This window comes from Mandrillus leucophaeus, unplaced genomic scaffold, assembly GCF_000951045.1.
Source record: "Mandrillus leucophaeus isolate KB7577 unplaced genomic scaffold, Mleu.le_1.0 Scaffold136, whole genome shotgun sequence".
Taxonomy (NCBI): Eukaryota; Metazoa; Chordata; class Mammalia; order Primates; family Cercopithecidae; genus Mandrillus; species Mandrillus leucophaeus.
In genome coordinates, this window is record NW_012101321.1 from 2,674,381 (window position 1) to 2,695,457 (window position 21,077).

Here is a 21,077-nt window from a genome sequence, read left to right on the forward strand (position 1 = left end):
TTTTTTTTTTTTTTAAATGAATCTATCAACATTGTGTAGGAGAAGGTGAAAACTGTAACAAAATTACTTTGGCTTGAAGGCAAATGGGAGGAGAAAGGGGAATCTGGGAAAGGACCTAATTTTTCCAGGTTTTTTTCCTCCTTTAAAGTCTTACTCCTTTCTCTTCCCCTCCTCTCCCATTGTTGCCAAGAATCAGAGCAATCGCTGTATATGTGCACCAGTGGGGGTTGGAGTGGATATAAGGTGAGGGTTTATAACCATAAATCTCTTTTTAGTAATTTCGATATGCTGTTGAAAAACAGGGCAGGGCAAAAACTAGTCCAAGCACCTTGTTTGATAATTATTTCACAATTAAGATTCACATATATTTAATACATTATTTTATCGTTGCAAGAATTAACTAGTTACGAGAGAGAAAATATCTAAGTTGTGAGAAATGGTGCAAATTTATATGTCGTAGAACTTAGTAGGATATACTTTTAAAATAAGCTACTAAAATTGTTTCAAACTTAATGAAAAACAAGGGAAGTAAGTATAAACCTAAAGTTTTCTTAAAATTGTACTGTTGTAAATCTAACTGTGAATGTATTCTTAGGGGGTACAGGTACAGTTTCATTTGTAAAATGATTTTATTTTCATAATTGACTCTTGCTTTTAAGAGACTTCACTGCCACAAAAATCTATAACTATCCTGTTATTGATTACACAGATGGCTTCACTCCTCCCTAGGCATTTCAATGAAAGACATGCATGTGCTTTTTAGTACATGTATTATCCTAAACAAGTTGTACCCACTGTACCCTTTCGATACTTTTGGGTGAAAAAAACAAAGCTAGAACATTGTTTCTGATTTGCTTAATATTGAGGGTTTATGTATGAACCTAAAATGTCTGGATTCTGAATCTTTTTAACGTGTATCAGGTAGACGTGATTATTTTTAGTTTGATTTCGGAGGTTATATTCCAGCCCCGGGTTATGCGATAAAAATAAAAATCTATGAGTCCATTTGGGTGAAGACTTCGTTTTAGAAACCTGGTAGTTGGGCTTTTTCAAAACCCCTTGGGAAGGCTTGACTTACCCTCTTAAAGTCCGCCCGGGTGAACCTGAATTGAATCGCATAGGGTAGTTAATTGCTTTCCATCTACTTGGTATCAGACAATTGGGTCTCTTGGTTCTTTCTTACATACCTGGTGCGGACCACAGGCAGTTTGTCACCCTTCCTCTCTCGTTGGCTTAAGTCCCTTTCTAAAGAATATTTGCTTAAAAAAATATATCTCGGATTTGTTGCTTAGGGTTTGTCTTCCAGGGATTAAGAAGAACAGTCAGAAGTAAGCGTCCGCGCGACTCCAGAGCTTTAGTTAACTTCTCTAGAGGGGCAGAGACTTGGGCGGCTTGACCTCCAGCCTTCTCCCGGGAGGCCGCGTGCGTCCGGGAACGCCTCGTAGCCTAAGGATGGAGGGGAACTCGCGCCCTCGGGGTTCGCGCGTGTGGAAGCCCTGCTCTAACCCAGGAGGCCACGCCGGCGCTCAGGGAACTGCCTGGGCCGGAGGGCACTGCGCTGGCGGGAGAGCGCTACTGGCCGGGAGGGGCTCCGTGGCTGCTTCTCCGAGGGCAGTTACTGGGCGGAGACTGGTGGCGGGGATAGAGGGTGCGGAGCTTTCCTGCCCCACTCTCGAGGTGGTCGCTTCGTCGTGGCGTCTGGTTCGCGAATGGCCCGGCCCGCGACGCTCCCGAGAGTGAGTGAGTGCAAACAGCCTCAGGGGTGGCGGAGTTGGTCCGCAGGGTTCCGCCGCCGCGCCGCATGTCCCGCGCCCTCTCCTCTCCTCTGGGGTGGGGCGGCCCAGGCCGCTCGGACCTTCGCTCCACCACTCGCCGGACACCCCGCTGCACCTCCACTCGCAGCTCTGTCAAGCTCGGCTAAGTTTCCTCTCATCCTTGCCCCCACGCTTCTCCACTTTTGCATACAGAGGCCGAAGGATGATAAAACGTTACAAATGTTTTGATTTAAAAACAATTCATTACCAATTTACCCTGTCTTAGGTAGATGCTCTAGTAAATAATAAATCAGTTAAACAAAGGCGACTTTAATTTATGGCCGTGGTACTAATTAGAAACATCATTCGAGCAATAAACTTAAACACTTCCAGCAAATAATGCTCCCTCTTGCTGGCTCTTTCTCCCCCCTCCCCCACCCCAACTCACTCTGGCTGCCTCTGCTCTAAGAGCAGCTTCAGCTGCGCCTTTGCGGTCCTCTCTTCCTCTGGTTGAATAATTGAAGGGGGAAACGGTATCCGAAGAGGCTGTAATTGAGAGAGCCCCTGTCACCTCTGCTTTTATGTATGTTAGTATAGAAGTCCATCAGCAGCTCCTTGATGGTGTATTAAAACGAACTGGCAGCTCCTTCTGCAGGAGATACTATATTCTATTAAAGGAGACCAAGTGAGAGAAAGAAATTCTAGAGGCTAAAAGCCACTTCAGGTCTTCAGACCGATTCATCTGTATTCTCTTGTTATAATCCGTCTCATCATACTTGAGTTAATGAGGCAAAGGAGGGGGTGCGAAATCTGATGGTCCTTGACAAATTCATTAGGGAGGCTGCAGGACATTTTATTTGACTGTTAAACATCTTGTTTGTTTGGCTTAGGCAGTGCCAACGTCAGTATGCTTCTGCCCAGAGCTGTGGTGCTGGGCTGGCTGCAGCACATTCCTAAAAAGGGAAGGAGGACATTCAGGGTGTGATTTGAATTTTTTGTTTTGGATTTCGGGTAGTCCATAACCTTCAGACTTCCCTAGGCTTTACCTCTTGCATCATTACATTAGGAACATGAAGAATGTAGGTGATAGTACTGAAGTGGGCATGTTTTTAGTTACTATAAGCTAAAATATGTGGATGTTTAAAACTTTAGTCTGAAAATTTCCCAGTTTCTTCAAAAAATTGAGTCGGGTTGTTAATGTACTAGTTTTATAGCAATGTGAATGTTTAAGGTCCATTAAAATAACCAGATTACTCATTACATCCTATTTTTACTAATGGTGGTTAAATAAACTTTTAATTATTAATGGAATTTCCTATTTCACCGAAACCTTTATGAGTACAGAAACTTGGAAATAAAAAATTATTTATACAAATACATTTTCAAGAAAAAGTTGGCATATTTTAAGGAAATTTTTATAATTAAAATTAGAACCAAAACTGAATACTTTAGTGCCAAAATAAGGTGATGAGTTGACAGAATACTTTAAAAAGTGAAAATATTTCTAATTGAAGAATAATGGGTAATTAAGTTGACTGCTAACCTTACAATGTTTTATTCTAAGATAATAATACAGTATTAGATTTATCAACATTTTCTTGAAAAGTAGTACATAATCCAATTGTGATACTTTCTTGCATAGAGAATTCAGTTATATTTTCCTTCAGCATTGACTGAGCTTGAGCTTAAATGCTTTGAGAAAGAATCCTCTTCCATTTATAGGAAAATAGTTTGGAAGTAAAAATACCTAATGCCCTTTGCCTGTCATTTTTATACATTCCTGGACTGCTGATGAATCTTGAATGGCTGCAGGGAATGTATGCATTTGAAAAGAAATGATGCAGTAGTTCATGTTGTGTTTCTCAGGAGCAAAACCAAACTAATGGCTGAAGTCAGTGCTTCTGTAACATGACAGTTATAATCCTGTTTGTGTTTCCAGAGAATACAAAATTCTTAAACTGTTTTATTTTTTGCTGATCTTTACTTAAAAATGTATTTACTGAGTTAACTTTAGTGCATTTGTTACTTTATCATGTTAGCGAGACTTAAAAGGTATCTATTATTTTATTATCTGTAAAAATAATATATGGTATCTCAATCATCTTTGCTAAAGAGTAAACAAATGTTAGAATACATGGTTTTGTTTTCCGGGAAACATTTTAGAAGCTTTCAAAAAATAATCAGATTATTGACTTCAGAAAAGAAAGTATCTCTGGAGGATTTATACTTTTTGGAAAACAAAGGACTACATGTTTACTGGTATATAGTCTTATCCTCTAAAATCTAACATTGAAACGTCTATGTGGGTGCTAAATTTTTAGTTCTTATATACTTAATCATTGTACATACTTATAAAAATGCTTGTTTTTTAAAACAACATTCATTTTTATTTTTGGTCAAATTGTAAATAAGGAAATAAAACACTATTAAGTTCTCTGAATTTAAAAATTATTTCACTAAAAACAGAAAAAGTAAATAACCCAGACATGATTGGTTAGTATATTCTAGTTGACGACATTTTATTGAAGTAATTATATTTAAATATATGTAAGATGCATTAATGACAGTCATCAAGATTATACTATCCACATTATAAGTCACAGTAAAACTATATACTCTTTTATTCTCTGTGAAAGGATTTAGTTTTTTAAAATTGCAAAGTGTTAAGGAGATTGTTTCTAAACTATTTGTAATTATTATTCTGGAATCAATCTAAAATAACCAATAATTGAATATTTGCCTTGAACAGTTCACCATAGTGCTTATTAATAATTTTATATGGTCAAGCATGCTGTTGAAACAAGTTATTCTTCCCCCCTCACAAAATAGCCTTAACAAAAAAAATTTTTTTTTTACTCTCTTTGATTTGTAACCGAAGGATATCGTTCTCATTTGAACAGGTTGAACTTCAGATAATTTTATGTCAGGTAAAAGCAATAGCTTTACTTTTGTATAGTAAGTCTACCAAACTGTACTGAAAAATAAAATGCTTTTATGTACTTTTGATGAGTATTGTTTGTGGTCCTTTTAAATTTGTTTGGATTGCCTTAGATAATATATATGATTAGAGTTGCTTGTTACCTATTTTACAAATATAACAAATATAATGCTTATATTATATAGTGGGATGAGAAAATTGAGAGTATGCTATATATTGGGGTTTTTCCCCAAGTTGAGTAACAACTGCATAAATGAGTACTTTATTAAACTATACATAATTCGATGTCACCAAAAATATACAGTGATAAAGTAAGGAACTTGTGCTCAGGAAAATCAAAGTAAGCAGCTTTTAGCCTGACTAAGAAGTAAATGTCATTATATTATTGCGCTAGGATGTGAAATGTTAACATCCAAATTAATTCAGCAAGTGTTTTTTAGAATGTTTCTTTGAACTTGTTATATTCTCACTTATATTGGTATATGTCTTTTGAGCTTACCAAGAAATCATGTATCTTTTTCTCATTTTAAATGTATACTTTTTTGAGTTGTAACAACTACATTCTTTTATTTACATACATAGTTAAGCAGTTCTGAAAAGTCAAAGCAAAATTTTTAAAAATTTTCTTTTCCTATTCTTCCTTGTTCCTTCCTTCTTTTCTTCTCCCCTCCTCCTTTTTTTTCTTTTTCTTTCTTTCTTTTTTTTTTAAAAAAACCAGTTTGAACTTATTAATGTACTATTAGGTAAATATTAAATTTTACCTGCCCAATAACTTTGGCTTTCATAAGTCACTATTATCTTCACCTGAAAGGGTATATTTGGTAGAGCCAACTGTTAACTTTAAGGAATTATTGTATAATTTGTGGATTGTTCTTTGTGACTTTTCTACCTGGAGAAATAATTTTGCTGGCCTTTAATATCACTTCCAGAAGGTAGACAGAAAAACCAGGATCAGACGTTAATGAATTTAAGTGCTAAAGAAAATTGAAAGCTGACCTTACGGTTTCAAGAAGGTGTGATATCTTTTGTTTATGAAGACAAAATTAATGACTCATATTGTGTAGAATATGTTTCTTAGGATATTAAAGCCATCCCCACTCCCTTTCTACTTTCTCTTGTGATCAGTGCCAGACATTAACAAAACAGACGAGTGAAATTAGAGACGTAGATTATGCTAGTATTGAGCTGTACTTAGTTCAGAATATAATATTTGGCATTATGTGCTATTTCTTTCAGGTCATACGAGACATTTTGTGGGCCTGTGTTTAAAATTATTAGTTAAGCGTATCGTATGGGTAGGTTTTTGTTATAGTTTAGGAACACTAGCCATTTTAAACATTTTATTTAAAAATGTATTGGTTCTATAGCACTCTATATTATTATGAATAGTAGTAATTTGGCATTGATCATCTGCTAAGATTACAGGAAATACTTAATGGACTTTGTGTTATTTTTAATGGAAATGTTAAAAATCTAGCCTATCCCATCCTTTAAATGTTATGAATTAGAGTAAAAGTGATGTGCAGAGAGGTTTCTGTGATTGCTTGTAATGGTTAAACAACAACAAAAAAATGCTTCATTGGTTGCAATCCATGTATAGAAGACATCTGTGTAATATAAATGAAATAATATTTAATGATCTAAGGAATGGAAACTTTTCCGTTAACCATCTGATATAAAGCTAGGATATAAAATAACTGTCTTGGCCTATGGATATTAAAGTTCTGCCAGTCTCTTTCCTGAATTTTTCCTTCCTATCTTCCCTTATTATCTTTGGATCATAAAGAGTCATTCTCTTATTTTCTGACTGATTTGGTATATAGGTAATTAGGTTTAAAATCGAGGTTAGTAGGTTTAAGTTCATCTAGATTGAGTAGAAAATCTTTGACCTGTAGCTATGGCTGTTTTCAAATGATTTGCTTGCTGGGATCAGACACTATCCATACCCTTTCACTTTGCTATCAGCTGTGTACACACAAAGGAGCAGAAAGATGACCAGATGCTTAGTTAATCATCATATTAGGTCAGTAAAGGATTCCAACCATACTTAATTGGGCCTTCTATTTCTAATGTTTGTTCCATGGTAACTTTTTGGTTAAATGCTCTATGAATAATCTAATCTTTTCTGCTAATCAAAACTTTCTATAAACTTTATAAATTAAAAATGAATGACACAAATCTATAGATATATATTTTAAATATAAGGTGGTTGCTATCCAGATTACCTGGATAGATAAAAGGAGACAGTGTGAACGTATCAGCAAAGCATCAATCTAGGAAACAGAAAGTCCAGAATTTTTGTCCTGGCTTGGTTACCTGGGTGACTTTGATCAAGTCACTATCTTTATCCATTATTTTCTCAATTGTTAAATGAGTGAGTTGGACTAGGTAATCTTTCTATCTCTTCTAGATAAAAGAGTCTAAAATTTTCCGTGATTACATGACTAAAATCGTTGACATCTTTGTTTATTTCTATCAGAAATCTTTCTGCAGATGTTTAGGCTTTCAATGCTGCTCTAACATAGGTATATGAAAGTTTTTAAATTCAGACAAGAATAAGCTTATGGATATTTTAGATTTCTGGAAAAAATGTACAAAATATAGTTTGGAGACAACTGTGAGGGACAATGAAGTAGCAACTTGGGAAAAAATTCTGAGTATACTAATTATTGCTTAATAGGAGTTGAATCATAAAATTATAAAACAAAATGCAGTATGTATTCCCGTATATAGAAAAATAGTGTATGTTTATATGAACAGTATGTTTTTTTCCCTTAAATATTTAGTGGACTGTCAATGTTTTGGACATTTTTATGAAGATTGGGTATTGTGTAAATATTAGTTCTTGAAGCCAAAGTAAGTTCCCATTCACAATTAACTTAAAAAAAAAAAAGAAATTATTGGTCTTCTCCTTAGAGAAATGACATTGTGCTAAGCAACTTTGCTATTACCAAGTTCATACTGTGTTAAAAGATAGATCTAAGCAGGGAAGTGATTTTCAAAACATGAGTCACTAAAGAAAGGCTAGTTTTATACTCCTTTCTCATGCTTTTCACTTGTTTTCATCAGAAGATCTGACAAGCATAAAAGTGTTAACATCTTTTATTTTACAGATGTTCTTAGTTTTCCCTCAAACTGTGAAAGATGCTATATCAGAGTAGCATGGTAGGAAATAATTTCAACACCTCCTTTCACTTACGTGATAACTTATTGTTTGTCTAAGCTTGTGGATACTTTTGGAGGGAGTGAATTGAGGCAAGAAAAGATAACATATTGAGATCTAATTGTTCTCATTTTGACATATATACCAGTCAGTCTATCTGCTATATTGTATAGGCTCTCTAAAATAGGTTTTAAATAGGCATTGTTATTTTTACTTCTGTGTGATGGTCAATGGAAGTCCCTAATTAGTGCAATGGGAGTGCCAGGTGACCAAAAAGAGTTGTTGATGGGCACTCTGTGGGTTTGCAAAGTGCAAACCTAAAAGACTGAGAGATGAGAAATGCATTGCTATTTGTGAATTTATGTTTTATCTCACTTCACTTGAAAATTTATGAGTAGCGTGGCTTAAGGGTACTGGAGTTGTGTGTTCCAGGGCTTGCCCCTACTGATAACACCCTTGTTGGCGTGAAAGTGCAATGCAAATTATGACAGTTACAACCTTCTGTTTTGTTTAACCTGTCAGTAGATTTCCTGGCTCAGTGCTGAGGGCAATGGTGTGTTCAGCTAGTCCATATTCACCTAAACTTAAAAGGTCAGGTTTCTACAGGCAAGCCTAGTCAAAGCCTAATTGATGAGGAGGGCAGGGAGACAGAATTTACTGTTCTGTTGGCTAGTTTCATATCGTTAGGTTGTCCTGAAAGCATCAGGCAGTCACAGCCCCTTTCATGTAAGTGCTGACCCTAGACAGGAGCTGACAATCAAAGGAGGCAGCCACAGGAACCAGTGCAAGTAGGCTATTGATTTTTCAGTTAGGTCTAAGTAGTTTGTAGTATGGGTAATGGGTGACAGAGGCAGGTATGTCATTATCAATGAGCTCCAGAACAGTAGCGACAACCCTCCCTCATATTTCCTTCAGCACTGACAGTATGCATCCAGAGGCGGTCAATAAATCGCCCAACCTTTAACTGACAAGTGACTTGGAGGTTTAGTTGAGGGGTGGAAGTTACAGAGCTAAACTTCTTTACTTGAACTTTTACTGGATCTAGCAGTGGAGTCAGTCATTATATTGTAAGTTTTTGAAGTTTTAATTTGGATAAGTCTGTGCAACTGTGAGAATCAGAATTTTAAATGTTTGAGAATTTAAGAGGCATATTTAGTTTGTCAAATAAAGATAGAATGAGCCAATCATTTATATATGTATTCTACAAAGATAATTAAGTTGGGTTATTATGGTACAGTTTTGCTTTTATTTTAGACTAGCTCCTTATTTAATTAAAGATACTCCTGTTATAAAAGTTCAGTGGTTAGACATTGCCTCCCAGAATCCGTTTTAATTCCTAATCTCCTCCTACATGTTCTAACTGCAGACCAATTTTAAATAGAAAAAAAAGCTTGAACCATTTGTAAATGCCACCAAGCAGTTGCTATTTGACCTTCAAATTTGTTCTGTATTATTTTTCACAATAAAATAGTCAGGAGTAGAAGGATCATTTAATGACTAAAGTTTGATGAATTGTACTTGCTTCTGATTTACAAAGAAATAATGTTGATTTTTGCTTTCAGAGGATTTCATGTGGTTATTTACATTTTGAAAAGATACATTTTATGCTCATGTAAACACAAAAGTGTTACCTGTTTTGACTAAAAGTACCTATGTTCGAAAAGGGATATAAAATAATTTCAAGATATTTTAAATTTAAACCAACCTCTATTTTGTTATAATATCTAAGTAATACGAAGAGATGAAAATATTTATAACTAGAAGTGGGAGTTTGGGTTGTACCAGGACCCTTGCAAACTATCACATGCTTACATTAAAAAAAAAGAAAAAAGAAAAAAAAAAAAACTTTAAACAGATTGAAATAAAACAGAAAAGTAAATGTTTTTAAAAACTTCCTTAAATAACTTATTGCTATGATATCTTGTTTAACATTGTGATATTGTACAGAACCAGAGTTTGTCTGTAGTATCATCTAGCTGTAGAGTACCCTGCTTGGCCACATGAATCATTTTCATTTGTCCAGTACAACTGAAAATTTCTAAAAAAAAAACCAAAAAAACCCCAGTAGGTTAATGCATACTAAAGGTATGACTGCTTAAGTATTTTCTTCAGTTTACAGTGATGTGTCTGTGTGAATGCCCCTGTCTTGTTTACAAAATGGAGAATAAAAATTTGAAACCTCGTGAAAGACGGTGACTATCAAAGTGTTGTCTTAGTTTTAAAGAAGCTTTGGGATTATGTTAATATGTAGGGAAGTTTTATTTGGGTTCCTTGAATTAGTTACCTTTTGAGGCTTATAGATTCTTAAAGCAATAAAGCAATATTCCTTTTAGAATCATTGTTTTTCTTCTGTTTATTAATCATTGATTTAATCTGTGTTTTTCTGTTGGATTAGAGAAAAGATTTACTTGAGAATCTTGCAATCTCTATATCATTAGCTATATTATAGGTAGAGCTTCTTTGCTTTTATCTGTAATCTCTCCTGAAAACGTTGCTTTTTCAGGAATGAAAAAAAAAAAAAAGAAGCTGCAGAAAGGGGTACAAATTAAATTTTCATGAAAGAAAATCCTAATCAGCAGTGACAGTGTAAGAGAAAGATGATTGCCACTTGGTCATTGTGGAGAGGCACTTAGATTTGGTGTCAGTGCTTCTGTTAATGATGACTAATGTCTTTCTTGGAGCAAGTGCATGCTGAAACATACTGCTACAGCATATAGAGGGAGAGGCTCGGCAATAGGCATCAGTAAGCAAAAACATTAGGTATCTTAAAACAAAGACTTTTTAATACAGTCAATTTGACAATCTGTATTGTTAGAAAAATACAAACATAATTCTAAGGCATTTAACCACAAATTTTGAACTATTTTATGTCCAGGACTAAGAGGTAATATTTTTTAATTAAAAGGTAAAGAAACCAAGGCATGTTAATAAGATATGCCGTCTGTTTTGTCACTTACACGAGTGGGCACCTATATTGCACTGCACAGAATCAATCACGTGTGCTGAGAAAGTTTTAAAAGGAAGCCAACTTACAACAGATTTTTTCATACCCTATTGATGTATTCTGAACAAATGCTTTATAGTTACAAAAAGAGAATGAATGAGTCAAAAGATCTTTCTAGACCTTTTAATCTTAAATATTTTGCTTACAAAAAGAAGATGACGTGTTATTTCTTCAGCTTTCCCCTAAAGTGTAAGACCTTTCAGAAGGGCATTTGCAATGCTTGTCATATTTTTTCATATACATCTTATTGGCCTGACATGTCTCGAGAACCATGAGAACACAGATGTCATTGGATTCAGACAACACTAATTACTCTGGGATTTTTGCAGCCTCAGTGCCTGCATGTAACTGTCGATTATGATTGTTCATGCAGCCTACAGTGGGGACACTTTACACATGAAAATAGTGAGATGCAAAAATAGTGAGACAGGCCTTTTAGTCCCCTATTGTTCTCCAAAAGAACTTGGGAGGAAAAAAAATTCCTGACACATCAATTTCATTCAGTATTTTATATTTGAACTATGTTTTGGCAACATTTTCTTTTCTGAAGTGAGTGTGTTATGCTTTAGTGTTCAGTGAAATCTATTATCCATCTGTTCTTTAACCTTCTTGAACCATCTTTTACATTACTTTGTCTTCAAGCTTCATGGGAAATTTCTTTATGTAGCTTATAGTTTGAGAGAAACACTAATTGTGGTATGAGTCTTTTGAAAGTGACAGTGCAAAACAATAAATATGTATGATGTGTTCTTCTGGTGTGCGATTTAATGTTTAATGAGAAGCTGCAGCAAATATGGTTAGTCTCAATTTAGATAAGTGCAATCATCTTATACTTTTTAACACAGGTCAGTTCTTTTCTTTGTTTAATTTTCTCTGTGGTATTCTGGATTTCAGTTTATGATTCATGGTATTTAGGTGGTAGAAATTTCAGAGGTCAAATGGTGGTCAGATCTGGGCCCTCACTATTAAATGTGAAGACCAAATACATGTTTTGATAAAAAGCATAATCTATGTTAATTACCGATTGGAAAATAAAAAGCTCCAATAATGTAACTTCATATGCTGATGAAGCAGAATTGAAGCAGCTTGATCAAAGATGTATGATGAGATAAAACTGCAGTCTCTGCTGTACAGTTATAGTAATTATGACTAATGAACCGTCCAGTCTGGATGAAATGGCAAGCCCACAGGGACTGTGTCCAATCAGTTGTGACTTATGCAAGCTGAACAAATCATTGATGGAACTCCAGATTCGGAAGTATACTCTTTATTATTAATACAGCTTTTGTTTGGACAATGTAAAGCAATAGAAAGTTATTTAAATGTTTTAAAATCTAGAATATAATTTTCCTTGTTTCATATATTTATTTAAAGTTAAACACACATTGTGACCTCTGCTTTACCTCTTGTTTCTTAAACACGCTTAGGTCACTAACACAATTCTGCGATTACCTGCTTGTTCTTCTATTGTGTTACTTCTGAAGGCTCTTTCGAGCTATTTACATTTGTCTGTGTATGTTTTTCACCAACCAGATGTTGGAAAGATGCATCTACAATGATAATAGCACATATGAATAGCACACATTACTATGTGCCAAACAATGTTTTAAGTGTTTTACCTGTATTAACTCATAAATTTTTACAACAACCCCTTGAGGTAGGTATTATCACCATTTTGCTGATAAACTGAGGCATGGGACCCTCGCCCAAGGTTACATGCTTTTATAAATCTTGGTTTGCCTGGTAGAAGCTAGTTATAGTCTTCTGACCCAAATCTACTTCTAAATTATCCTAGCTTTCCCTTTTTTCAACCAGGTTTAATTTTTCATTGTTGTTTTCTGGTATCTGATAAAATTGTAGGGCATTTCAAAACCGAATACTCATGTGCAGGTCCAGAATACTAGTTTAAGTGAGTAGAGCTTTGAGGATGGAGTTTTAGAATGCTTTTGATATGAATATGTATCTAAAATGTAATAAATGTATTAATTTGATACAATCTTGAAACTCTAAAATCTTTAAGTTGTAATAAGAAAACAGTCTACCTACTTAAAAGAAAATAAAGTGCAGGTGCAATGCTGATAAAATAATCTTGGATAGTTTTCTTTGGGATTATTTACACTAAAGTTTTTCTCTTCAAACCAGGTATAGTCCTCATCTTAATGTTTTCTTATTACCACCACTTACATGCTGCCTGCTAGCCAGTGGAGATTCAATAAATATTTATGGAAAGAAGGAATAAAAGAAAGAAGGGAAATTTTTCAGTGGTTTAATAATTAAATGATTTTATTAAATACATGCTTATATTCTAGTTCCCTTGGCAGGTTTTTACTTAGAGGAATAGAATAAAACACCCTGTCATTATGCCGTAGTGCTTTAAAATCCTTCCTAATCAACTTTGTTTCCCATTGGACCCCAATCTGAAGTCTTTGTCTTTCCAGGCTAGCTTTCTTACCTCTGTTGCTGGATGCCACACAGAGAGCTCTCTTTGATTTTATTTTTTAAATTTAATATTATTATTTATTTATTTATTGTGGAGACGGTGTCTCACTGTGTTGGCTAGATTGGTCTTGAAATCCTGGACTCAAGCAGTCCTCCTGCCTCAGCCTTCCAAAGTGCTGGGATTACAGGCATGAGCCACAGTGCCCAGGCAAGAACTCTCTTTGAACAGATGCTTCAGTTACCATTGATCTTAAACACTTTAATGTATCATTGTTTTTGTTCTTTCCTCTTATTATCCATGTATTCCTCTCCCTTTGTTAACCTACCCTGTGAAAAGTTATTGGAAGGCATATATCAAGTTATTTACTTGGTAGCACCACATGCCTAGTTAGATAGTACATGCTAAATAAATGCCTCTAGAGTGACTAATTTGAGGCCCTTCTTTTTCCAACAGATTTCTATCAGCAAGGTCAAATTTACAATATGATATTTCTGGAGGTAATGTGAAAGTCTTTCAAAAGTCAATTGCAATGAGATGATAAGAATAACACACCACTTTATTGAACTCTTATTCTGTGCCAACCACTATGCTGAGCACTTTAATTGTCATAATCCTCTCAACAAATCTATAATGACTTATATTCTATTATTATCCCTATCTATATAGAAACCTTGCTAGAGCTCAGAAGCAGTAAAGCGTAATTTGTGGAGATGTTGGCAGTTTATTTTAAAACCATCAAATTTTTTCTGATATCTTGTCAATGCCATTCTCCTTTTATTAATGCCCTTTCTGCAATTGTCTATGACAGTTTCTTAAGTAAGTTTTGCCTTCCCACAACTTAAATAGTATCTGTTGTATCACCTACCTTTTTCTTTACACTTTTTCTTGTTTTCACAAGAAGCCCCAAAGCTTTCCTTTTTCTGATTAATTTTCATAGAAGCATCTTGTTATCCTACTCTGAAATGTTGTGACATGATCAAATAATATATAGAGATCTGGAAATCTCTGGCTCATGTTTTTTGTTTTTGTTTTTTAAATACATGGAGGGCCAAGTAGCACTTGTTATCATTTTAGGTAAATTTTAAGAAAATGATTACAGTCTAAACAATGTTATATAGTCAGGAAATTTCCAAAATAATTTGTAGCAAATCACATGAAAAATACTTGAAACTTAAATTTGGTTTTAAAGTGATTGGTAGTTATATCCATGCTGTTCATAAAAGATGGAAATGGACTTCATAAAATGCTGCATATTTTATATTTAGGAAATATTGTGTCATATAATGAGTCTTTATATAAAACTGAAACCACTGTGTTATCAAAGAGGAAGGAGTTTACCAAATATATTAAGCTCTCAGAAATAAACTGATATCAATTTCAATTTCTCATTTGATTTCAGCTTTTATATGGAAGATGATGGCATTCTATTTCATAAGTGCCGAAGTACTTTCTGTGTATTTTTAAAAGTTGTATCTGTATATTTTGATTGTGAGTATTCACATAACTAAATGCAGTCAAAATATACAGATGAAGGTCAATTAATATTTAAAATTTTTGTGGTGGTCATTATTAGTATTTGTATTAGTGAAATACATTTTAATGTGAAGTTAGTGTCAGTTATTTGATCTTCTTTTAACTTTTAAAATTAAAATTAAAGTATAGCTTTTCCTAAATAATTTAATTAGAAATCTATAATTAGAAGAAAATCTACTACAGTCCTAAACCAAGATGTTATTTTGAAATTGGTCTTTATTTTATATTTTACTTTATTAAATCCTATTTTATTCATTCATGAATTATCTTATATCCTTGATTCTTTCAGATACAATCCAGATATAGTTTCATCTTCAGAGCTCATGAAAGTGTCATGGAGTTTTTCTTTGTAGATTTCTTAAAGGAGAATTGAAATGGTAGATTTATGTAGTTATAAAATTAGTTATATTTAAAGTATTTCGAAAGATGAAAGCACAAAGTTATTTCCATGCCATGATTTTTAAACTTTTATTTATTTTTTTTTAGAGACACGGTCTTACTCTGTCTCACAGCCTGGAGCCCGGTGACAAGCTACAGTAACCTCAAACTCCAGGGTTGAAGCAATCTTTCTGCTTCAGCCTCTCAAGTTGCTAGAACTACAGGCGTGAACCACCATGCCTGACTACATTTTTAATTTTTTTGTAGAGACGGGATCTTGCTGTGTGTTCCCCAGGCTGGTCTTGAACTCTTGGGTTCAAGTGATCCTCTTATCTTGGCTTCCCAAAATGCTTGGATTACAGGTGTGAGCCACTGTGCCTGGCCTTTATGCTATGATTTTACATATGTTAAACTTCTATTAATGAAGAAAGACTTGAAATGAATGAGCAAAAAGTGAAAAGAGCTAAATTAAAGTATATGAATAGTAGTTAGCTTTTTAGGGTTTTAATTTTCTTAATTTGGTGTCTTTATTCCGTAAATTTAAATATACATACATATAAATGTATTACACACTATAAAATAATTTAGAATAACTCTTAGGTGGTATAGCTTTTCCACATTTTTATTAAGTATTTTATGTGTTAAGTAAGTCAGGATTCCATTGTGTGCAGCTTGTACTTTGCCATGGAAATTGTCAGCTGAAATTGCCAGGAGAGTTGTCATATTAAATCTATATATATAATGCATATTAATTATATGTGCAAAATCTATTCTACGATGTTATATATGATTGATATAAAACATTTTATTTTTTTTTTACATTTTTTATTTTATTTTAAGTTCTAGGATACATGTGCAGAACGTGCAGGTTTGTTAAATAGGTTTACATGTGCCATGATGGTTTGCGGCACCCATCAACCCATCACCTAGGTTTTAAGCCCCACATGCATTAGGTATTTGTCCTCATGCTCTTCCTCCTCTTCCCCTTCATGGCCCAACAGGCCCCAGTGTGTGTTGTTCCCTTCCCTGTGTCCGTGTGTTCTCATAGTTCAATTCCCACTTATGAGTGAGAACATATGGTGTGGGTTTTCTGTTCCTGTGTTAGTTTGCTGAGGATGATGGCTTCCAGTTTCATCCGTGTCCTGGCAAAGGACGTGAGCTCATTCTTTTTTGGGGATGCATATTATTCCATGGTGTATATGTACCGCATTTTCTTCATCTAGTCTGTCATTGATGGGCATTTGGGTTGGTTCCATGTCTTTGCTATTGTAAATAGCCACAGTAAACATACGTGTGCATGTGTCTTTATAGTAGAAGGATTTATCCAGTAACAGGATTGCTGGGTCAAATGGTATATCTAGTTCTAGATCCTGGAGGAATCACCATACTGTCTTCCACAATCGAACTAATTTACATTCGCACCAACGATGTAAAAGCATTCCTTTTTCTCCACAGCCTCGCCAGCATCTATTGTTTCCTGACTTATTGATAATCACCATTCTGACTGCGTGAGATGGTATCTCATTGTGATTTTGATTTGCATTTCTCTAGTGATCAGTGATGAACTTCTTTTCATATGTTTGTTGGACACATAAATGTCTTCTTTTGAAAAGTGTCTGTTCATATCCTTTGCCCACTTTTTGATGGGTTGGCTTTTTCTTGTGAATTTAAGTTCTTCGTAGATTTTGGATATTAGCCCTTTATTAGATTGATAGATTGCAAAATTTTTCTCCCATTCTGTAGGTTGCCCATTCACTCTGATGGTAGTTTCTTTTGCTGTGCAGAAGCTCTTTAATTTAATTAGATCCCATTTGTCAATTTTGACTTCTGTTGCCATTGCTTTTGGTGTTTTAGACATGAAGTCCTTGCCCATGCCTATGTCCTGAATGGTATTGCCTAGGTTTTCTTCTAGGGTTTTATGGTTTTAGGTCTAACATTTAAGTCTCTAATCCATCTGGAATTAATTTTTGTATAAGGTATAAGGAAGGAATCCAGTTTCAGCTTTCTACATATGGCTAGCCAGTTTTCCCAGCACCATTTATTAAATAGGGAATCCTTTCCCCATTTCTTGTTTTTGTCAGGTTTGTCAAAGATCAGATGGTTGTAGATGTGTGGTATTATTTCTGAGGGCTCTGTTCTGTTCCGTTGGTCTAGATCTCTGTTTTGGTACCAGTCCCATGCTGTTTTGGTTACTGTAGCCTTGTAGTATAGTTTGAAGTCAGGTAGCGTGATGCCTCCAGCTTTGTTCTTTTTGCTTAGGATTGTCTTGGCAATGCGGGCTCTTTTTTGGTTCCATACGAACTTTAAAGTAGTTTTTTCTAATTCTGTGAAGAAAGTCATTGGTAGCTTGATGGGGATGACATTGAATGTATAAACTACCTTGGGCAGTATGGCCGTTTTCACGATATTGATTCTTCCTATCCATGAGCATGGAATGTTCTTCCATTTGTTTGTGTCTTCCTTTATTTCACTGAGCAGTGGTTTGTAGTTCTCCTTGAGGAGGTCCTTCACATCCCTTGTAAGTTGGATTCCTATGTATTTTATTCTCTTTGAAGCAATTGTGAATGGGAGTTCATTCATGATTTGGCTCTCTGTTTGTCTGTTATTGGTGTATAGGAATGCCTGTGTTTTTGCACATTGATTTTGCATCCTGAGCTTAAGGAGTTTTTGGGTGATATGATGGGGTTTTCTAAATATACAATCATGTCATCTGCAAACAAATTTGACTTTCTCTCTTCCTATTTGAATACCCTTTATTTCTTTCTCTTGCCTGATTGCCCTGGCCAGAACTTGGAATACTACGTTGAATAGAAGTGGTGAGAGAGGGCATCCTTGTCTTGTGCTGGTTTTCAAAGGGAATGCTTCCATCTTTTGTCCATTCAGTATGATATTGGCTATGGGTTTGTCATGAATAGCTCTTATTATTTTGAGATATGTTCCATCAATACTTAGTTTATTGAGAGTTCTCAACATGAAGGGATGTTTGAATTTTATCGAAGGCCTTTTCTTCATCTATTGAGATAATCATGTAGTTTTTGTCATTAGTTCTTTTTATGTGATGGATTACCTTTATTGATTTGCATAAAAACATATATTTTAAAGAGAGTCTAACACTATAATATTTCAGCCTTGTGATTATGTGATGCTAATACTACTAAGTCTTATTGTTAGATTGCAAGGGTCTGTGTACCTAGGCTCATATGTAAATTTGTCATAAGATTAAAAAAAAAGATTCTTTCAGCCAGGTGTGGTGGCTTATTTCTGTAGTCCCAGCACTTTTGAAGGCTGAGTTGGTGTAATCACTTGAGTCCTGAGTAACCCAGTCTGGGTAACACGGTGAGACCCCCTTTCTACAAAATATTTAAAAAATTAGCTGGGCGTGGTAGTGTGTGCCTGTAGTCCCAGCTACTTGAGAGGCTGGGATAAGAGGATTGCTGGAGCCCAGGAGTTCAAGGCTGCAGTGAGCTATGATCATACCACTGCATTCTAGCCTGGGCGACAGAGCAAGACCCCTATTAAGAAAAAAAAAAAAGATTATTTCAAAACAAACTTAATTGTGGGCATCAGAGAAACAAAAATGAGTAAGACATAATTTTGTCATCTAATAACACTCAGTCTAATGTTTCTACTAGTTTAATATTTGAAGGCCTTTAATGTCTTGAATGCAGATAAATTTTTAGAAAATATATTATAGATTAAATATTTATTATTTCTTCTGTTACTATATGGAACTTAAATTTGTTTGCTTAGTTCTCTCTTCTTCCTGTAATTTGCACACCAGGAGATTAAGAGCTTACTTTCTCCTCTGTCCTCTAAACATTTACTGAGAACATACATACATGGCAGGGTGTGGGAGATTGCATATGTAGAGAGAAAATGAATATGTACTTACATTGCCATTATCATAGTTGCCCATAGCAATGAGAGTATATGTGTAACTATGCTATCATTATCTCTGCTGCTGTCCCATTAAATTTTGCAGATAGGCTAAAAATATATATATATGTGTGTCTGTGTGTGTGTGTGTATATATATATAGATATATATATGTATATCCTTCTAAAGAAAAATTTAATGCTTATTGCAAATAGGGAGTGAAATATTCCTGGAAAACAACCAGTGAATACTCAGCAACAATGGAGAGAGCTGAGGTGCACAAAATATATGCTGATTGGTAGATTTATAGACAAGGAGAAAAGGCATTGAATAGCCTTGTGCATTTAAGGAGAGTCTTTCTGTTAGAGCCGAGAAACTCAGGAGATACTGTGTGAGCAAATATAACAGAAAATAATTGAAGGAGAGACTAAGGGGGAAAGAAAATAGTGGACATCTAGGGATGGTGAGTGATGCTGAGGGTAGAGAGAGCAGAGCCATTCACAGTAGATGAAGGGTTGTAATAGATAATAAATAGAACGTCTCTGTTGTCAAAAGATTACATGAAAACTATATTATATTCTAAAGCATGGATGTGGGAATCTGTGTATGCTTGGAGGTAGGGATTGGTAGGGTGTTGCTCAGTATAGGAATTGATTCCTACAATGATTTGCTACAGGAAGTTTTAAGATCAAATTATGTATATTACACTTTTTTGCAAGAGAAAAGAAATGAGAATATATGTTAATTTTCTGTTGCTGCTGTAACAAATTTCCACAAAAGTAGTGGCTTTATGCAGGTCTCACAGAAGTAAAATCAAGGTGTTGGCAGGACTGCATTCTCTTCTCCTGCGTCTAGGGAAGAATTTGTTTCCTTACCTTTTCCAGCTTCTAGATGTCTTCCATGGTCCTTGGCTTGTTGCTTCCTTCCTTTCTTTTGAAAAGTCAGTAAGGACAGATTGAGTGCTTATATTGCATCACTCTGACCTAATCTTCTGCCACCGTCTTGTACTTTAAGGGACTCTTGTAATTACACTGGACTCACCCAGATAATCCAGGTTAATCTCCCTGTTTTAATGTTAGCTGATTAGCAACCGTAATTCCATTTGCAACTGTAATTCCTCTTTGCCTTTTAAGGTATTAATAACATATTCATGAATTCCAGGGAATAGAATGTGGACTTCTTTGGGAGGGAGCATCATTCTGCCTACCACACTATACCATTGTGGTTTAGAAGGAATACAGTGTTACTAGCCCTTAAGTTATTTAGAAAAATTCTCATTTGGAATAGCTCATCTTCATGGATTTTAGAATAACACAGTTTTGTCATATTAAGAACAGATTTAAATTAGTATTTATCATATTAATATAATTTGTAGGTTTATAATATTTATAAGCATATAATAAAACTTATGACAGTAATGTTCTCAGAAAGAATTATATTTTGGTAAATTTTAGTAGAAAATTAAATTACTGTTTATAAATTGTTACTGTAGTTTCAGTTAGCATTTACTGATAGTAACCGTTTTTTTCTCTTTTTTTTTTTTTTTTTTTATATAGTTTCTTTCTTGACACTGAGAATGAAGTGTAATGGCGTGGTTGCGGCTCGCCACAACTTCCACCTCCTGGGTTCAAGCGATTCTCCTGCCTCAGCCTCCCGAGTGGCTGGAATTACAGGCATGTGCCACCATGCCTGGTTAATTTTGTATTTTTAATAGAGACGGGGTTTCTCCATGTTGATCAGGCTGGTCTTGAACTCCCAAGTTCAGGTGATCCGCCCACCTCGGCCTCCCAAAGTGGTGGGATTACAGGCATGAGCCACCGCGCCGGGCCAATAATAATCTGTCGCCCAGGCTGGAGTGCAGTGGCCGGATCTCAGCTCACTGCAAGCTCCCCCTACCAGGTTTACGCCATTCTCCTGCCTCAGCCTCCCGAGTAGCTGGGACTACAGGCGCCCGCCACCTCGCCCGGCTAGTTTTTTGTACTTTTTAGTAG

At 35.1% G+C, this 21,077-nt stretch overlaps 1 protein-coding gene across 1 annotated transcript in view; it reads left to right on the plus strand.

Moving 5' to 3' along the window:
- LRBA (LPS-responsive vesicle trafficking, beach and anchor containing) overlaps window positions 1-21,077 on the plus strand; it is a 771,345-nt gene that overhangs the window by 460,950 nt on the left and 289,318 nt on the right. The gene's annotated exons all lie outside the window — the stretch shown is intronic.